This window comes from Cavia porcellus, unplaced genomic scaffold, assembly GCF_034190915.1.
Source record: "Cavia porcellus strain 051 isolate PalLab524CR breed Dunkin Hartley unplaced genomic scaffold, mCavPor4.1 scaffold_4, whole genome shotgun sequence".
Classification (NCBI taxonomy): Eukaryota; Metazoa; Chordata; class Mammalia; order Rodentia; family Caviidae; genus Cavia; species Cavia porcellus.
In genome coordinates, this window is record NW_026947487.1 from 120,585,396 (window position 1) to 120,603,662 (window position 18,267).

At 47.4% G+C, this 18,267-nt stretch overlaps 1 protein-coding gene across 6 annotated transcripts in view; it reads right to left on the bottom strand.

The window, feature by feature from the left end:
- The window catches only part of Ankrd11 (ankyrin repeat domain containing 11), a 166,089-nt gene that overhangs the window by 99,359 nt on the left and 48,463 nt on the right, over positions 1–18,267 (bottom strand). For 3 of the 6 annotated variants that reach the window (XM_063247821.1, XM_063247816.1, XM_063247817.1), the window contains exon 2: positions 4,912–4,973. The exons of 2 other annotated variants lie outside the window; for them this stretch is intronic. The gene's annotated coding sequence lies outside the window, so the exon portion shown is untranslated. Of the gene's footprint in view, positions 1–3,091; positions 3,182–4,911; positions 4,974–18,267 lie in introns of all 6 variants that reach the window. One more of the 6 variants, XM_063247818.1, reaches the window with a different exon arrangement.

The window sequence follows — 18,267 nt, forward strand, 5'->3', positions numbered from 1 at the left end:
TTCCCCAGACCTGTGCTCAAGGAATATTCCCTGGCTCCTAACAGATGCTTAGGCACGGAGAAGAAAGGGAAGCAGGCAGTGCTAACAGAGGTCCTTTATCAGCCGCTTCACCAGTCATGTACCAGAAAAGATGCTACCAGGATGCAATGCTCTCAAGATTACCTACAGCACCCTTCTCCCACCGAGGCCCACAGTTGGGGCTTCCAGTCTTCACTCTTCACCCACCACAGGCTCCAAGGCAGGGCAGACATGTCACAGAGTTCAGAGTACCATCACGGTCCTAACTCTGGTCATGCCTTTTATCTTCCACTTCACTAGTATGAAACCACATCTGCAGCACTTCCACACATTTTGTTCTAAGATGAACACAGGTGTGGCGATCTGCAGAACACACACATGTTATGCCAGCGATTCCAACCACAACACAAACATTCCCCTCACCCATGCAAGGAAGACACAGGCTTCACTCCATTGCTCTCCAAGATACTTGGGGCAAACGTGCCACCATGACCCTGGCAAGGTAAGGACTCACCCACAGGATAGCATCTTGTGTCTAGCACACACCAGCAGGACACAGCCAGGACAGCTCCAGGCATACCAATGCTTGGATCTAAGGGGCAAAGCACCAATGAGGACAGTACAGCTGGAGGCCAGAGCTTGCCAGCTCCTGCCTAGACCGGGCAGGACGCACTCAGACAGAGAAGAGCCCAGGGTTGCTCTTTGAGCTGAAGAGCAGTAGCACAGCACAGGGTGTAGCCAATCTCCAGAACCGGCTCCCTTAGGACGTGGGTGCCTCCCAGAAGCACAGGGAAAGCCCTGTAGAACTCTGGGAAAAGACAGAGGTACCTGGAAGCAAACTGTGACACCTTTGTGACCTAGGAGAGAAGTTGGGTCGTTCAGGGCAACTCGGCACATCCTGCATCAAAATACAAACAGCAACACAACAGGCTTGGGGATGCAGTTCAGTGGTGCAGCACCCCTGGGCTGAACTTCCAGTGCACCCCACGCCAAATCCTACACCAAAAAACAAAGAAACAGCAAGGGGTGGGAAGCTCTTAAGAGAGCTAAACACTTTTCACGCTAACAACTCTAACCCCAATGACATGTAATATTCTCTAAGTTATTTGTAGTTTCAGGGAGCCTAATCATAGAAAATTCCTCAGAACCCTAAAATTACAAGACGTGATTATACTAAAGAACTACCCCATAATTTATACTGGCATAATTAGTTATGCATATTTCTTTAATAATAAGCCAAATTGTGTTTTGTTATTCATTTATAAATTCTAACAAAAAAATTTTTTATGTTAGAAAAGGAAGAGAGGGGTCAGAGATTTTGCTCAGTGGTTTAAGTGCCTGCCTGGCAAGGGCAAGGTCATAGGTTGGATCCCCGGTACAAAAAAAAAAAAAAAAGAAAAAAGAAAAAAAGGAAAGAAAGGGAGGAGAATTAACATTAGGACCTCCAATTCCTCATAAGTCTGCAAACCCAACCCAGCATCATACTAAGTCTTCCACTATCCAAGGGAGAAGCAACACCAGAAGCCATAGCCATGACCAGTAGTCTAGGAGAGTCAGGGATCACATTTAAGGATCCTCCACACATCACTTTCTCACATGCCCCATAAGTTCAACATTTCTCACTTTCTCACATGCCCCATAAGTTCAACATTTCAAGTCAGAAGTGATCACTTTTTATTTTTGGCAATGTTCTGCTGAGAATCAAACTCAGTGTCTCCTGCTTACTAGACAAACGATCCACCACTAATCTATACCCTGCCTCTAGCCCTCAGTTTTTCAAATGTTCATGTACAATGTAAAATATGAAGTTAGGCATTTTAGTGCACATCTGTAATCTTAACACTCTGGGAAGCAGAAGCTGAGGCAAGAGGATCTTAAGTTTGAAGAAGCTTGGACAACTCAGAGGGATCCTGTCTCAAAACATTAAAAAAAGAAAAAAATTAAAAGGGCTGTGAATATTGCTCAAAGGCTCTGGAGTTCAATCCCCAATACTGCCAAAACAAAGAGAGAAAGAGGGAATCCATCCTAACTTCCTGTCATATAAATAACACTGCCTTTATTATGACGACATACCACTTTTAAACAACAACATGATGCCAGGTGTGGTGATACAGGCCTCCAATCCCAGCATCTGGGAAGCAGAGCCAGGAAGAATCTGAGTGCAAGGTTAGCCTGGACTTCACAGCAAGATTCTGTTTCAGAAAACGGGAAAAAGGGTTTTAGAGATACTCGCCCCCATTTTCGTTACAAAAGTGATTTAGTATTCCCACACAGCACAGGTCAGCCCTGGATGGCCGCTCCGTTTGTAGGCAGAATTTGCTGCACCAGTGACTATGGAGATACTCATGGTGAGCCAGCACTGTGTGCCACCACCAGGGGCCACCGTGACCTTGTCACTTTCCTGGAGACCTTGTCACTTTCCTCATGACTCATGAGGAAAGATGTTAACAGAGAAATGCACCTGTGGACAGCTTAAGCCAGAGATATATAAAGGTTTTATAAAAATCCACTAGACCTAATTATTTTAAGGATATATTTACAGTTGCACTTCCAGTAAAAGAAACCAGCACCCAGGAGCAAACAGAGGCAAGAAGAGCTGAGGGCAGGCTGTCCTGTCCCTGGCAACGCCTCAGGCAGGACAAACCCAGCATCCACCACACAGGGCACCTCAGCAACACAGGTGGCACAGCGCACGTGCACGGCAGTGTGCCCAGTAAGGAACTGTGGCCTAGCACCTCACCAGACCACTCAAACTCTACTGTAAGTCACCAGGATAAAAACAATAAAAAAAGAACAAGCCATGTTAAAAGAATGAAGGGTTACTGGAGAACCTGCAGAAGTGTGTTTTTAACATTCTGCACTTTAAGGAAAGAGCATGGAGGGCAGCCCTCAGGAGCGTGCTTCTGCTGCTCATAGGTCCTGACACACTGTGACACACTTTCCCACTTTTGGCCAGGAGGCCTCCCTGCTATGCAGGAAGAGACTTTCTTTTCTAAGTGGGAATAGCATAGACAAAAAAGTCATAATCAATACTAAACATTTACAGTTCATAGAAACAAATGGAAAAAAGCACCTCAGACTGTCATCATGATGTATTTGAAAGACCACTCTCCTTGCATCCGAATGCATTCCAAGTTCCCATGAGCTCCAGTTCAGTCTCCAGCTAGGGTACAAACCAAGGAGGCCAATCTCAGATTCTGAGGACTGAGTGCTGATTTGATTTCTTCTAGTTCTAGTTTGTTTCATTGTATTTTTGAGACAGGGTCTCATTGTATAGTGCAGGCTGACTGTGAACTCACTGTATATCCCAGGCTTGCGTCAAACTCGTGGCACTCCTTCTGCCTCAGCCTCCCGAGAGCTGTATTCCTCTAGGTGCGCTCTACCACGCCTGGCTTCTAATTTAGAAAATGTGTTTTGAATCGTTAAATGCTTTAAAAGTTCTATTCTTTTTGTGTGTGTGTGTGTGTGTGTCTTTTTCCTTTTTATTGGTACCGGGGATCAAACTCACGACTGCCTGCTTGCAAGGCAGGCGCTTATGCCACTTTGCTAAATCCCCAGCCCCCATAAGTTCAATTCTTAGTACCCAAAAAAAAAAAAAAAAAAGTGGGCCGAGAATACAGCTCAGCAGCATAAATGCCCATCTGCCAAGCCCAAGGTCCTGAGTTTTATCACCAAAATGCTCCCCAAAACGCTTATTAATAATCTAATTTTCACACAAAGACAAGCAACATTCTGCTTTTCCTCATCCTTATTACTCGGTAGGGCCCTCTTTCCACAGAAGTAAGGAAGGCTGGCTGCCCTGCCACAGTCTCTTCTTCCTCCAGTGTACCTTGACCCATGACAGTTGCCTCTGAACCAAGCCAGACTTACCCTCAAGCTTAGCAAACCTCACCTTACCACCAACACTTCCCACTGGCAGCTTCCTCTGAACTGCTTCCCCCAAACTGCTCCCCACCCTAAGGACAACGGCAGGCCTGCCACTAGAGATGCCTTTGCCCCTGTGGCCAAGCAAACACTCTAGTCCTAAGAAAGAGACCAGTCAAGCCAGTTTCAAAGTGGCCTGGCTCAACAGTAACTGAATACAAAATAGGTCATACGCGGCCAGGGATTTAGCTCAGTGGCGTAAGTGCCTGCCTTGTATGTATGCGGTCTTAAGTTCGACCCCCTCTACAAAAAAAGTCATACACATTTGGAGTTTCCTTTAAAACACTGATTATCATATGTGCAAGGTATGAAACACTAAAGCAATGCATACCCCAAGGGAGGACTTCATCCTCGGTGAGACTCAAGCCACTGGAGCCTCTATGGAAACAGATGCCCTCCCTCTCACACAACTTACCAGGTGCATGGGGGGAGGTCTGGAATGGGGCAAGCCATCAAAGATCCCCTTCCTTCCCTAGACCACGCCCCTGGCCTCCAGCTTCTAGGAACAGTCTGAGTAGCAACAACCCTGCCCCAGTGGGCCCTCCAGGCAGTGCAGGATAGCCAAACCAGGGCCCCCAGACGCCCTGCTGCTTCCTTCCCGAAGCTGCTCCTCAAGGAAAGTTACTACAACATGCACAGAGCACCAAAAACAGTAACTACTGTCTCCAGACAATCTGGGGTGGGGAAACCTGAAAAGAAGTTTCTTTTCCAGGTGAAGCTAAAGATCCATTTCATTTTTCAGTTGAATTCCTTGCCACAGTGAAACCTGTTAGTACTTACGAATCCCCAGGGAGCTTGTACTACTGCCCCTCCGAGCAATCCTAAGTGAAAGCCAGGCCAAAGTCAAACACTGACTGAAACTCCACAAAGCCCAAGAACTCAACCTGGAGGTGCTGAACTGTCCTGCTGCTCAGGTCAGGAGCCTAGGTCATACCACCGCCTGGGGAGAGAATGTAACACAGCACTCACCGATTCCATGGCGGAAGTCAGCAGGGCTGAGCACTGTGTCAAGTCCAGCAGGGCCGTGTGTTCTGAAACAAGAGTAAAGCCAGACCATCAGAGCCGATCTCAGCTGCAGCTCTCTCCACAGCCAGCCACAGTGGGACTACACAAAGCTGCAAAGATGCACTTGAGCTAGTTGCATGTATCTGTTCTCAACTCTCTACCCTGGAACACCAGGCCCACAGGCCGGTGAGAAGACATGCCTCAGCAGTCAGATGACTTGCGCTTGCCTGTCCTCTAGAGATGGGGCCTCCCACTTTCCATCCATGACTCAAATGGGATCACAGAAAACTTTGTCAAGGTTCCATGTGTTGCACCCTCTACACCTCATGGCCTCCCATATCTCCCCCACCTTCCATACCACCTCCCACCTGAGCACTTGCCCCATCCACTCAGGCTACACTTGAGGTTCCTGCCTATCCCATGCCCCATGGAGGCCATCCCTTCCACATTGTCTAGGGATCCATTCCCAAGACACAAGACCGTCATGCAGATCCAATATAAATATACTTCATGTTACCAGCATCCCACCACGAGTTTGTTTTCTTCCCAACAAAACTTTGAAGAAAAAAGATGATCTTGGAGACGATGCATGGCTGCAACTCTCAGAAGTGGGGTGAAAATGCAGACAGAGGGTAGAGTGCACAGCAAGCATGCACAAATGCCAGGAGGAGCTCAGCTGAGCCTGGCTGCTCACAGAGCAGATCTAGGGGCCAGGGGGGAGCCTGCAGGCAAGCCTCTTACTCCTCTGCACTCCAAACAATATATGAACACATGACACTGCTCAAACACCACAACCATGGACCAAAAAACAGGACTCAAAGGAACAGACTCAGAACTGTTCCTCCATATCCACAGGAAGACTGGTTCCAGATCTCTGCAGATACCAAAATCTGGGGTGCTTCGGTCCCTTACAGAAAGTGGAGCAGTACAATACCAACCATCTGCACAAAATTTATGCAGAGCCTAGGTAAACTCAATTATTATTGAGGTAGAAAGGGTAAAACGCCAGGAATAATAATGTTTTCACACAAGGAGTTTCCTTTTTCTCTCCTACTAGAACCCCAAGTTTTAAGTTATTGTTCATCAAAGTACATTTACCACTATCTGACTCTTGACCATTTTTACTAATTAAAGGTGATCAATGTAAGATCAGCAAGTCTCTTTTGTTTTATTTTTAAAAGACAAGGTCTCTTTCTATGTAGCCTAGACAGGCCTCAAATTTGTGGCAATTCTCTTGTCTCCGCTTCTGGAGTGCTGGGATTACAGGTGTGTGCTACCACACCCTGGCTGTTAAAATGGTCAATTCTAGCAGGTGTGTGGTTACAGACCTGTAATCCCACCACTCTTGAGGCTGAGGCACAAGGACTGCTATGAGCTTGAGACCAGCCTGCACTACAAAGTGAGTCAGTTAAGGCCAACCTGAACTGCACAGTGAAACTGTCAAGAAAGAAACAGAGACAGAGACCGACAGATAGAAAGAAATGATGAATTCTTTTTGTTCACATGATTTAACTTACTAAAGAAACCAGAATCTCTTCCATTGGCCCATACACATTTCTTTCAGATCAACACATTTCTCCGCAGATTTTAAAGTACTGGACATTGCTCAAGGTGCTAACTCTTCCTCCTCCACACTACCTTTCCAGTCTCCCAAATGCACAGGAACCCAAATTAGCAAAGACAGGCCTCAGTTCCAGGTGTGCAAACACACTGTCAGCCAGAAAGCTACTTTTCTATGACAACCTTTTGTAGAACCACAATTTTAATATGAATTGGGCTGATCAAGGATCTTATTAAAGCCCAAGACTGACTATGGAAGGCTGGTACAGAGGAGCACTATATATTCACTGGCCGAGCAAGCTGGCACAACCATGAAACCCTGGGTTCCGGGTGGCAATCAAACCTAAACAGCCTCAGCACTGAGTTTCTCCTTGTCTCTTCCCAACAAACCAGAGCAGCAACAGAAAACTATAGGACTTTAGAAGGCCAGTGTGGCACTATGATTCTCCTGGAAAACATTATTTTTTCATTTTCTAAAAAGTTTTCTAAGTACAGTATAATGATGGCATTCGTGGTGGCCAGCTGGAACACGTAATAGACCCATCTTACTTTTTACTTTCCCCTCTCCTCCTCCATCCCTCTCTTCATCTCTTGGTTTCTTTCTCATGTACGAAAGATCTACGTCACTATTTCCTATTGTACATGTCCATACAGGGCTTAGGAAATGTGTATCAGAGTCCACCCAGCAACACAAAATGATGCCCGTACCCCAGGACAAACACCACCACTCAGAGCAGCCACGCACTCAGTGTCTGACCCAACAAGCTGGACCACTCAAGACTGCCATTCCTATAGGTCGAAAGGGATCCAATCACCTTCTCTAGTATGTTTAAGGCAGGTGGGTCACCCCAGGTGTCCCTCGAGGGGTAAGGCTTAAACTAAATGGTGTAACCACACCATGGAACACTGCTCAGCACCAGCAAAGATGGAGGTAGAGATACAGGCAGCCGATACAGGGACTCAAGTCAATCCCAAACAGTTACATTTCTACAATTCCACACTTATGACTCCTACAATAGCAAAATTTTAGAATGCAGAACACATTAGTGGTTCCCAAGAAAAGATGGTCAGAGGGAAATAAGTGTGCTAGAAGGCAGCAGATCTCCCCACCCACTGTGGTGACAAATGCCACAGAAGCAAATCCTCTTCCTCACAGATCTGAGTGTAAGGAAACCTGAGACAATCTGAACAAAGCTAACAAATTTCAGCATCACCAGTATCTGAGTTATCATACAGTATAGTTTTGCAAAATACAACCAGGAGGAGAAAGTGAATGGACTATGTATACAAACTCCCTTGAATTGTCTCTTACCAAAAAAAAGAAGGCAAGAGAGATGATTCTATGATTTTTGCCAGATTTTTTCTTTCTTTTTTTTTTTTTTTTTTTTTTTTTGTCTTTTTCATTTTTATCGGTACCAGGGATCGAGCTCATGACCGCCTGCTTGCAAGGCAGGTGCTTATGCTGCTGAGCTAAATCCCCAGCCCCCAACCCTTTTTTTCTTAAAGACAGAGTTCCAACAAGTGATTCAGGCTGGACTTGAACTGACTATGCATCGTCACAGGCTGGCCTCAACGTCACTGAGATCTTCTTGCTTCAGCATCACAAGTGCTGGGATTACAGGCACACACCACCAATTCCAGCTGGTTTTGTCTAGTATTAACTCATTTAATTAATCCTCACAGTAACCCCACAATGTTTCAGGATTATCCCCATCTTGACAGATCAGAAAAAGGCCTTAGCAGTTTGACACTCAGTCAGTCACACACGAAATGGTTGGAGCTAGTACTCAAATCCAGCTGGCTGCAGATCCCACAGGCCATCGCCATCTCTAGAAATGACGGGTGTCAAGTGTACACATGCAGTACCGGGCAAGGTGTGTGTGCCTGTAATGCCAGTACACAGGAGGCTGCAGGAGAAGGATCCTTGTGAGTTCAAGACCAGCCTGGGCTACAAAGTGAGCTCAAGGCCAGCCCAAACTGCATAGTGAGACCCTGTCTCAAAAAGACCAAAAAACAAAAGGTGTGCACACTCATGGTATACCTTGAATTAACCTCTAGAATGCACATGAGGTGCCGCTTGAAGACCACAGCTCTAGCCTGTCTCACTTTCTTGTGAGGTTCACAGATTGAAGGCCCCAAGAAGGCTGGCTACAGACCATCGCACTTCAGGTACCTCAGGGTGGGCAGCTACCTGTGCTCTGGAGGTCCTCTGCCTGAGCTTGCCCCCCTTGTCTTTCTTGCATATGGTTATATTTATGTTTCTTTGGTTTTTAGTGGGGAGAGGAATGAGATACTTATTACCTGTTACTGTTTCCTTTGTTTTAGAATGAGAAAGACAAGCTTACATGAATAAAGACAACTTAGTAACTAGAAATGGCTATAGGTAGAAAACAAGACAGGAGAGTAAGGATGCTCTTTGTGGGTTAAAAACTAGTGGTCAACTTAAATGCCAGCTGAACTGAATTAGGGTGGTGCTGACAGTGGATGGCCCATCTGAGGACTGTTGCCAGAACAGAAAGGATAGACCTGGAGAGGAGGAGCAGCACTGTGGGCTCTCCTAAATGGTGGTGGTTTTGCCGTTGGTTCTCGTGGAGAAGCTTGCCATGCTGGCTCCCTAATATGAACGTGGCTGTTATTAGAGGAGCCTGGGACCTTGTCGCTGAAAATGTCTGGGGTTTGCTTTGGGGGAGCTCTGATCCTTGCTCTGAGGATTGCTTCCTGGCTCTGAAGGGGAAGGAGTGTGCTGTTCAGTCTCCAGGAGACGCCTGTCACACTGGCTTCCTGCTATGAACTCAGCTGTTGTCATTGCTGGGGGAGTATGGGGACTGCTGGAGGTACTGGAGCCCTCATAAGCAGTCATCATCACTTTACAAAAGCCCAGTCCACGCACTAACATGAACTTCCTCTTCACCATCCAGGAGCAGCCTGAGCCCTCACCAGAAGCCACACTGGTACTGATACTGTGTTCTTGGACTTCCAAAACTATGAGCCAAAATATGGTGACTATGTTTACTTTGTAAATTACAGAATCTCAGGTATTCTGGTATGGTAACAGAAAACAGACTAAGACAATATTCACAAAACTCCAAAGAAAACATGTACTATGTCTTTGGAGTTCACAATCAATCTCACCATTTTAGGATCAGGGTAATAGGCACTGGAAATATCCAAGAAATTAGCATTCAGCTTTGCGGCCATTTTGTCTCCCCAGGATGAAGCTCCTCCAAAACAACGCTTATTTATTCTCAAATTCTCAACGCCCATCTGTTTTATCTCTACAAAATGAACAATCCAAGTGAAATAGACTGCAGGACACTGGGTACCAGTCTGTCTTTTGTTAAGAAGTAGGCACAGAATCAGACACAGCTCAATGAAAATATTCTTCTCATGCTACAAGCCTCATTCACAGAATTCCTTGCAAGAACTCCACATTTCCTCCCTGGATCCTCCTCAAAATGAGTTCATCATGTAGCAAGAGTTCAAAAGAGCAATGCCCCAAGCTAGCAGAGAAAACCCAAAGGAAACCAAAAACTACCATCAATGAGATAAAACTAAAAGCTTGCACTGAAGTGCCTAGCTAAAAACTCACAGAAAGGAATGTACATCTAAAGCACAGAAAGGAATGCAAATCTAAAACAAACAAACAGGCTGGGGATTTAGCTCAGCGGTATAAGCACCTGCCTGGCAAGTGCAAGGTTGTGAGTTCGATCCCCGGTATCACAATAAATAAATAAAAACTATTACAGCTCATAAATGAGTTCAAGTTACATATACAAGATCAGTGTGTAAAATCCAGTCAGTGTCATAACTACAATGAACAATGTGAAATGTAAATTAAGAAAACAATTCTTAACAGCATCTAAAAGAATAAAACATTTAGCAATAAACTGAACCACACATAATTAAGCTGAAGAAAGCATTGATTTTTTCTGTAGCTGAAAATACGTATTTTAGGCGGGGTGTGGTGACAAACACCTGTTATCTGAGTACTTGTGAGCCTGAGGCAGCAGCATAGCATCACCAAGAGTTTAAGGCCAGTCCGTCATTCATACACACATGCATGCATACATACATAAAATACTGAAATGTGCCTATCTTATTCTTCTCATTCTAAGATAAGTGTTTCCTGCAGTCATAAATTCACACAAATGTACAAACTGAAGTTTAATTAGATGCAAACACACACACACACACCAACAAAGTAAGTGTTAAGAGTTGAACAAAACACTGTCAAAAGAAATTGAATAGAGGGAACTGGGAAATTTAACAGGGTTGTAACAGCACCACTTCCCACGGTAACCTGCTACAGTAGCTTTTTCAAAACTTGACAAGTAACCAGTACTCAAGAGGCTGAGGCAAGCTGGGTGTAGTGGAGCTTGCCTGTAATTCCAGCACTCAACAGGCTGGGGGGGGGGGGGGATACCTGAGGCAAAAGGAGTTCAAGGTCAGCCTGGGCCACACAGTGAGTTCAAGGGCAGCCCACACACAAAGTGAGACTGTCTCAAAACACAACACAAAATGACACAAAACCCTAAAATCCATGTAGAATAGTAAACACTTTCCTTTGAAGATTTTATATTGCACAATTTAGAGAACTGTAAATTTCTTAAATTTTTTTTTTTGGGGGGGGGGTGTCCTGGGGATTGAACTCACAACCTCGAGCTTGCTAGGCAGGCACTTATGCCACTGAGCTGAATCCCCAGCCCAAGTTTCTTAAATCATGAGAGTATAAAAATAGAATCTGGGGGGCTGCGGATTTAGCTCAGTGGCATAAGCGCCTGCCTTGCAAGCAGGCAGTCATGAGCTCGATCCCCGGTACCGATAAAAAGGAAAAAGACAAAAAAAAAAAAAAATAGAATCTGGTACGTCTAGTTAGTACTTGTATGATACTATTAAATTTTCTAAAATTGTTGTTCTTAATTATTAAGAAAAAAGTTTTTGTTTGTTTGTTTTGTGTGTGCAGGTTTTTTTTTTTTGGGGGGGGTACTGGGAATTGACCTTTTTTGGTACTGGGAAAGGACTTTGTACTTGCTGGGCAGGCACTCAGCCATGTCTCTGGCCCAAAACAGTATTCTAACAATTTTAGATCTAAAAGTCTGATTCTTCCATATTTGACATAATATTCTATACATTCTTGTTCCTAAATGTGAACTGCTCTTTTCATTTAGACTGCAAGCTCACAGCAATAACTCAATAAATTTGTAATATCTGAGATAGGACAAAGGCAAATGGAGGAAGGCAGGATTCTATATCTGATATGCAGCAAAAGTGAATTTCTAGTCACTCAAGTCAGTCAATACTGGGTGGGTTTTTCCTCGGCTGAGAACAATGTTTAATAAACACCTGTTGGGTAGATGCATCTAAACAAGAGTCCCATTGGCAGGCTCTCCCAGCCCTGTTAGATGTGTCCCCTACCTTCAATCACCACTTCTCCAGTCTCACTAATGCACCGTGGTGCCCGACCACTGCAACCAAAGAACATCACCAAATGAAGCAAACTGTTTCCTTGAGACCAACAAAGGAAGCTTGCTTGTCCTTAGGTGTAATCTTCCACAAACCCTCTCTAGCAATCTTGCTAACTGGCTCTGCCGGCACTCTTCTACTTCCTGTCACATCGTGAAGGGAGGCCTGCAGCCTTGGAAGTGGGTATACAAGCTGAGGGCAGGGAAGCTAGTGAGCCTCCTGCACATGGAGTTCACATCCCATTCCTAACTTCCCTGTACATAGAAAACCTTCCAGTCCCCAGGACTGGCCATGCAAAACCTGCTTCCTCATTAAGAAGTATTTACACAACTCTTAAGTAGCAAAGAAGAATGCAATAAATCTAGCTGGCCTCGGTGGGTGTGCTAAAGTGCAAAATGATAATCCACATTTATCATCTTCTTCAGTGACACACCCGAAGTCTGGAACGTCCTGGCACCAACATGGGCTTTAAAGAGCTAACATGTGGAGGCCTCTCCAGCCACCACCAACCACACAATGCACAGCAGGTACTGGACCCTCCACTAGAGGGTCTCCCAACCACAACAATACCATCAGAAGCAAGGGTATCCGGGCCAGGGATTTTAGCTCAGTGGTGTAAGCGCCTGCCTGGCAAGTGCGAGGTCGTAAGTTCGATCCCCAGCACACACACACAAAAAAGCAGCAGCAGAAAGCAGCAAGGGTATCCCATCTGTATTTCTCATAAGAAACCAAACTCTAAGCAGCTGAGTAATTTACCTACAGATTAGGATCCAGCTCACACTCCAGAGTTCACATCTATGCAAGCCACACACACCACTCCCTCACCGCACCCACTGCACCCTGGGCTTTAGGAGAGAGCATCTGAAGTCTAAAAGGCAATACTTTTCTAGACCTGTACAACACTGACACAATGCTGAGAACCACAAGCAAAAGCAGGACTGATCCTGTAAACCATCTGTGTTCCAGGCTCCTGCTTGCTAACTGTATTTTTCTGCTTCATCTCACTTGTAGATTTTCTTCCACCAACTTCATTCCCTCCTTAGCGAGCCACAGGCCTATGTAGCTTTAATAAATATGCTGTTTAATCCCAACTGTCACTTCAGCTTTCTCCTAAACTCACCATATGTTGTCCTTATCTGTTGGGAGCCGCGTCTGTGATAGCTCGCCTTGCGCGGCGGACGTGCGGCCTGTGGTAAAGAGCAAAGCCTGAGGTAGGTTACCCCTCCCATCGAATATGTTAGTTTCCTGCTTACCGCGTAAACAACCCGCTCAACAATATAGTCTGCCTGGCAACTGATGATGTTAGCCAATCAGCTTGCCTTGCTTACTTTAACATGATTGGACACTGTACCCGTATATATACCGGTGCCACCCCTGGGCGGAAGAAGAAGCCAGGTAGAAGCCCAGAAGTAAAAGCCCAAAAGGAGCCGCGGAGAGCGGACCGGTAGAGGCTTTGGGGCAGACTGAAGCACAAAAGGAGCCGCGGGGAGCGGACCAGAGGAGGCTTCAGCTGGGAGAACCCAGGGCAGGCTGTACGGAGAAGGAAAATAAAAAGAAAAGGTTGTCCACTACCAGACTTTGTCGTGTGTCCTTCCTGCCGGCCGGGAGCGGACATCGACATTTGGAGGCCCGCCCGGGGACTGATCACCCCCGAGACGTGGAAGTGGACAACGCTCCAGTACAGAGCTGCGAGACAGGTGAGTTGGGGATAAGCCTGGGCTCTGGGTGGCGCGCACCTACAGGGCTTTTAGACTCCCCTCAGGCTCACGCGTAAGTGGCGGATTCCTTGGGCCTCACGCGGTGAGTAACATATTAAAAGATGGGAAACATGTTAGGTAGCAACACTAAGAGCGAGGGTGGTTGTGGAGAAAGCTCTCAAGAGCTTACAAAAGTACGCAGGGTATCTGAGCAGGCCCAGTCAGGGAGCTCCCGAGAGGGGTCCGTCAAGGGGAACAAGGATGCTAAGGAGGAGGACGGGGCTCTAGCCTCGGAGTCGTCTGACTCCGAGGACGAGGGAAAGTTGAATGGCAAGGAGGCCAAAGAGACCAGCTGTCAGGAGCCTAAATCGCTCAATAAGGAGTTGCAGGGTTCTTTTCCAGCGTTGCCCCGCGAATTGCGCTCTGCTCAACCTGGTCTGCGGAGGAGTAGAGAGCTCCTGAGCGCTCCCCGGCGCGAGAGGGAGGCGAAGCCTTCCGCCCCACCTTGGGGGCCGTTTCCGGAGGCGATTCCTCGCCACGAGGCGGCCGCCTGGGAGCTCTCTCCCCTTTCGCCAGAACAGGAAGTGATGCACGGGCCCCCATTTTCCGCCCAATCACGGCCGCCGTCTTATGCTCCGCCGCCGGCGGGTCGGTATTTTTACAGGCGGCTTTGGCAGGGGGGACGCTTGTCTCATGAGGTACATCCACCTGGGATAGATAGTGGCCCCTACGGGATATTTCCTGTACAAGTAGCTATGGGCCAGGGACGCAATGTATGGGAGCCTTTTGAGATAAAGCAGATTAGAGAACTTAAAAATGCAGTTACAACCTTTGGGCCGACTGCGCCTTACACCATTGCCATGCTGGAGAATCTGTCTTCTGGGCCCCTCACCCCCGCGGACTGGATTCAGCTGGCAAAGGCGTGTCTGCACTCGGGCAGTTACCTGGATTGGCGAGCCTGGTACGCAGAGTTCTCTGCAGAGCAGGCTGAGAGAAACGCCAATCGGGGAAACCGGGGGTGGAACAAGGAGATGCTTATGGGAGAAGGTCGGCACGCTGATGACCAGACCCAGTTCCCCGGCGCTGTCTATGAACAAATCAATGCCATAGGGCTCCGCGCCTGGAAACAGGTAAGTGGTGCCGGAACTGCCTCCTTGTGTCTTTCAAAAATAATTCAGGGTACCACAGAGCCATTTGTTGACTTTGTGGCCCGAATGCAAGATGCTGCCGATAAGATATTTCCTGATCCGGGAGTGGCTCAACCGCTGGTAAGACAGCTGATTTTTGAGCAATGTACAAAGGAGTGCAAGGCAGCGATAGCTCCTCATAAGAACAAGGACCTCAACGCCTGGATTAGGATATGCAGAGAGATAGGGGGGCCGCTCTCCAACTCGGGAGTGGCTGCTCTCCTGGCCGCGGCTGTACAGCAGAGGGGACCTCGCGGGTTAGAAGGGGAATGTAAGGCTAAAGGGTGTTTTGCCTGCGGGGAGCCAGGACACATTAAACGTCATTGCCCAAACAATGCAGATGCTAGGCCTCGCCCTAGGAATGAAGAACCATATGTTTGTGGGCGATGCAAAAAGGGATCACACAAAGCTGAGGAGTGTAGGTCGGTCTTTGATGCTCAGGGCAACCGTATTTGTGGACAAGATGCTAGAGAGCCAAAAAACGGCCAGAGGGGGCCCCCTTCACAGGCGGGCCCCCGCCCCAGAGACAGGACAGCTCAGGGTGGCAGCCTTCAACAAGGGCCACCCCTGGGTCAGCAGGTGTGGACCTCAGTGTCGCCTCCAGACTTATACAGAAGATCACCATTAGGACGGATGGCGTTAGGACTCTAAATGACATGCAAAAGCTATTGGGAGACATTAATTGGATTAGGCCATATTTACATATACCAAATTCAGATCTCAAACCCCTGTTCGACCTTCTGAAGGGAGACCCAGATATAGCCTCCCACAGGAGGCTCACTCCTGAGGCAAGAGCTGCCTTACAGAGAGTGGAAAAAGCCTTAGGTGGGGCTACCTTACACAGAATTGAACCAGGGCGACCCTTTGATGTCTGTTTGCTACAGACTAGTCTACAGCCTACAGCGGTGATTTGGCAGAAAGGACCACTACTGTGGATACACCCTAAGGTCTCACCTGCAAAAGTCATAGAGCATTACCCGGAGGCAGTCGCTTCATTGGCCCTTGAAGCGCATGATAGAGCTGTCCAACATTTTAAACCAGATCAGCCTCAGGTGGTAGAACTGCAGATCGTTAAAATGATTCTTGAACGGTTCTCAGAAGCCATTAACATTGTCTCCGATTCTAGGTATGTGGTCAATGCTATGCAAGTGCTTGAGACTGCCAGTTTAATTAGATCCACTTCCACAGTGGCTGGACTGTTCCTGTCTATCCAGACATTGCTTCAGAACAGACACCATAAGGTCTTCACCACCCACATAAGAGCACATACATCCCTGCCGGGGCCCATGGCACAGGGGAATGCGGCTGCTGACACTGCCACTCGCCCGTTATGGATTTTTACCTTACTAACACCAATCGAGCGAGCCCGTGCCTTCCATGATAAATTTCATGTTAATGCCAGGACACTAGCAAACCATTTCCATGTTTCTAGAGCAGATGCACGAGATATCGTGCGACTATGTGACTCCTGTGCCACATACAAACCTGCCATACCGATGGGAGTAAACCCTCGAGGTTTGATCCCTGGTGATGTTTGGCAGATGAACATCACACATATACAGGAGTTTGGGACTCTTAAATATGTTCATGTTTCCACAGACACCTGTTCTCACGTCATATTCGCAACAGCAGAAACAGGTGAAAAAGTGTCTAATGTGATCAATCATTGCCTGGCAGCTTGGGCCGCATGGGGCAAACCAAAAATATTAAAAACTGATAATGGACCAGCCTATATAGGCAAAGCCTTCAATGAGTTCTGCAAAATGATGGAGGTTCAATTAAAACATGGTATCCCATACAATCCCCAAGGTCAAGGAATCATTGAGAGGGCTCATAGAAGCCTCAAAGAAATTTTACAAAAACAAAAAGGGGGAGTAGGCCAAGGCCTGGCCCCAAAGGCACGATTATCCATGGTACTATTCACACACAATTTTTTAAATTTAAATAATGATAATCGCTCCCCAGCTGTGGAGCACTGCAACCCTTCCCCCAACCATAAAGGGTGGGTGAAGTGGAAAGATGTCCTGACAGGACAATGGATGGGCCCGGATCCAGTGGTCAGCTGGAACCGAGGCGCGGTTTGTGTTTTCCCACAGGAACCGGGACGAGAACCACTGTGGATACCGGAGAGACTGACACGGGCAACAAAGCCCTCGACTGAAGATCAGACCTGCCCTACTGGAGATCCATCACAGACCAACCAATAAGATGAATAGAAATAGCGGTAGCCCGAAATGGACAAGAAGATCCTCAGGCATATGCATGGCTTGCTCAATTGGCCCACGACCGAGTCTAGATATGGCGGGCATCCCTCATTCTCCTCCATAAGGTGACAATACACAGCAGGGTAGGTGAGTCAATGACGGGTAAGAGCGTGCCTCCCCAGCACGACTCGACCTAAGCCAGGCCCTACCCCATCCTGCACGTAAGCCGCTGGACTGTTAGATGCTGCCCAGGTCTAAATTTCTCTCCGAGGGGATTTCTTTACGGAGAGGAAATGAGTGCAAGCTTGTGTGCATCCAGGTTCCGTCCAGTTTGTGCCTGGCCCTAGAAAAAGGACGAGGGCCTCAGGGCCTTGGCAGACCATGGCATGGCCAACCAGGGTCTAAGCCAAGGACCTACGGTGGACCTACACATAGGGCATAAGCCTCTGCACCCAGTCCAGGAAGGGCTACGATGCGCACATTCATAAAAAATAAAATAGGGGGAGATGTTGGGAGCCGCGTCTGTGATAGCTCGCCTTGCGCGGCGGACGTGCGGCCTGTGGTAAAGAGCAAAGCCTGAGGTAGGTTACCCCTCCCATCGAATATGTTAGTTTCCTGCTTACCGCGTAAACAACCCGCTCAACAATATAGTCTGCCTGGCAACTGATGATGTTAGCCAATCAGCTTGCCTTGCTTACTTTAACATGATTGGACACTGTACCCGTATATATACCGGTGCCACCCCTGGGCGGAAGAAGAAGCCAGGTAGAAGCCCAGAAGTAAAAGCCCAAAAGGAGCCGCGGAGAGCGGACCGGTAGAGGCTTTGGGGCAGACTGAAGCACAAAAGGAGCCGCGGGGAGCGGACCAGAGGAGGCTTCAGCTGGGAGAACCCAGGGCAGGCTGTACGGAGAAGGAAAATAAAAAGAAAAGGTTGTCCACTACCAGACTTTGTCATGTGTCCTTCCTGCCGGCCGGGAGCGGACATCGACACATATCCACCTAGAGAAACTGCTGACCAGAGTCTCCATGAACCCTTCTCAAGGATACAGCACACATCAAGAGCCTTCAGCATGCTCTTTCTGAATTCCTACCTTGCTTTTAGGCATCCTCAAAGCTAGAAATCAGCTGCTGCTTCTCCCTCACCATCAAAAACCAGCTAAAGGCCAGGCGAGGTAGTACACATTGTTATTCCAGCACTCTGGGAGACTG